The sequence below is a fragment of the Cottoperca gobio genome, chromosome 1 (assembly GCF_900634415.1).
Source record: "Cottoperca gobio chromosome 1, fCotGob3.1, whole genome shotgun sequence".
NCBI lineage: Eukaryota > Metazoa > Chordata > Actinopteri > Perciformes > Bovichtidae > Cottoperca > Cottoperca gobio.
The window spans coordinates 1,352,681-1,355,131 of record NC_041355.1 but is presented as its reverse complement, the minus strand read 5'-3'; the positions used below and the strand labels follow the sequence as shown (position 1 = coordinate 1,355,131).

The 2,451-nt window shown below is 48.1% G+C and overlaps 1 pseudogene; it reads left to right on the top strand.

The window, feature by feature from the left end:
* LOC115007001 (TNF receptor-associated factor 5-like) overlaps positions 1 to 2,451 on the top strand; it is a 6,964-nt pseudogene that overhangs the window by 3,715 nt on the left and 798 nt on the right.

The following is a 2,451-nucleotide window of genomic DNA, read 5'->3' as shown; positions in this document are numbered from 1 at the left end:
ACCAATCAGGATGAAGAATCATCTCTCTCTCTCTCCCCCCCCCCTCTCTCTCTCGCTCGCTCTCTTTCACCCCCTCTCTTTCTCTCTCTCTCCCTTTCTCTCCCTCTCTCTCTCTCTCTCTCTCCCCCCCCTCTCTCCTCTCTCGCTCTCTTTCACCCCCGCTTTCTCTCTCTCCCTCGCTTTCTTCTCCTCTCTCTGTCTCTCTCTCTCTCCCCCTCTCTCCTCTCTCTCTCTCTCCCCTCTCTCTCTCTCCCCCCCTCCTCTTCTCTCTCTCTCTCTCTCTCTCGCTCTCCCCCCCTCTCTCTCTCTCTCTCTCTCTCTCTCTCACCCCTCTCTCTCTCCCTATCTCTCTCTCTCTCCCTCCCTCTCTCTCTCCCTTTCTCTCTCTCTGTCTCCCCCTCTCTCTCCACCTGTCTCCCTCTCTCTCTCTCTCTCTCTCTCTCTCCCCCCTGTCTCCCTCTCTCTCCCCCCTCTCTCTCTCTCCCCCTCTCTCCCTCTCTGTCTCCCCTCTCTCTCTCTCCCCCCCTCTCTCTCTCTCCCCCTCTCTCCTCCTCTGTCTCCCTCTCTATCTATCTCTCTACCCCCTCTCTCTCTCCCCCCCCTCTCTCTCCTCCCCCTCTCTCCCCCCTCTCCCTCTGTCAGCTGACAGAGCACAGAGAGTCGTGTCCCGAGCTTCACGTCGACTGTTCTTATAAGAAGTTCGGCTGCTCTGTGCAGGTGAGTTCATCTCATGAAGCAGTGAAGCACCAAAGTGTGAAAGCTGACAACTCCCGCTGTGTCCTGCAGGATAAGAGAGGGAACGTTGAAGCTGCATGAAGACGCTGCTGTCAATCATCACATGCTGCTGGTCCTGAGGAGCAAACACACACCTGGAGCAACAGGTGCGTTAGTGTAACGTGTCTATTGAAGGAGATAAGAGTGGCAGGTTAAATGCTAAATCATACAGCACGTTTCCATTGGACCACTCAGAGTGACAGTGATAAACATTTGCAGACACTGTTGGCATCGGGAGCATTTTGGTGAGGAGAAATTATAAAGGATATCTGTTTTACACTCAGTCATATTTTAAAGCTGAGCTAATCTGAAAACAAACATGCTTAGTATCTCATTATAATAAGAACATTTCTTGTTTTAACCAGATCCTTATTATTTAATGTGGTTTGATTAAGATGAGATTTTGGTAAAAGTATCATCCATCATTTATAACAACCGGTTCCCTCATAAATATGAATTTAAATGATTGTAATTCCATGAAACAAACACATTACAGCGTTCACCTCAGTGCTCACCTCAGACGGTTGTCTCCTCCGGTCAGGTGGAGGTCCTCCAGGAGACGGCGCTGCTGAGGCAGCAGGAGGTCCAGACCGACAGTTTACTGCTCGCTGGTCTGCACAACAAAATCAGACCGCTGCTGCACCAGAACAGCAGCCATGAACACGTCGTCTCTGCCAGCTCAGGTTTATATTTCACATTATTATTCTCTCTGATCATCCTGTAGTTACACCATTTCATCTGTGTGTGAGTGAAGTGAAGAGAAACGCTTCATTCACCACAACGACAAGGTAACACCGGTCCGACTCAGATCAACAGAACATCATGTTGAAGTCTAAAGAAAATCATTTTCACTCACAAATGTGTATCTGCAGTAAAAAACCTTCTTGAATTGTTCATCACAACCTCTAAAATCCTAAACATCATAAAGTGTAGAATCCACACGTCAAGAAAATCAATATTTACTGGAGGATGCTGCCGTGGTCAGTATCAGAGCAGTGTTGTTAAATCTGTCTGTCTGTCTGTCTGTCTGTCTCTCTGTCTGTCTGTCTGTCTGTCTGTCTGTCTGGTCAGAGGACACTGAGCAGGCAGGAGGACGTCCTGTCCACTGTCCAGCTGGACGTCCAGCAGGTGTCTTGGGGACTCGGTCCTGGTCTGCAGGAGCTGGAGGAGCTCAGAAAGTCTCTGGATGCTGTGATCCAGGAAGTGTCGGCAGCCGAGGCCCTCAGAGAACACCTCGGTAACAAAAGCAGAACATCTGCCTCCATATAGCTGCTGGGATGACATGTTTTTGTAGGACTTAGTCTCATTTGGACACCTTTTTAAAAGCTTTAAAACTCACGAGTGGAGTATTTACGGACATATTTTATGACGAGGAACAGAAATTGTGTTAACCAAGTCATTTCTGGGTTTTAGGACTCATTCCTGCACCCCTCCCTGAGTGACTCACAGTTTTTAAAGGAGCAGTTTGGTGAAAACAGTGAATTTTATGTCCCTACTCACAAATTAGATGTTTCTTGTTGCAAGAAGGTAAAATGTACAGTTCAGTTGGCTTCGACGTGCTGTATTTCAGTAAATGTTGTTTATTCTTCGTCCAGGAACTTTAGAGGAGAATCTGAAGCATCATTCGGGTCTTTTGGATCTCCACGCCGCTCAGCTCAGTAGCAACAAGCAGCACCT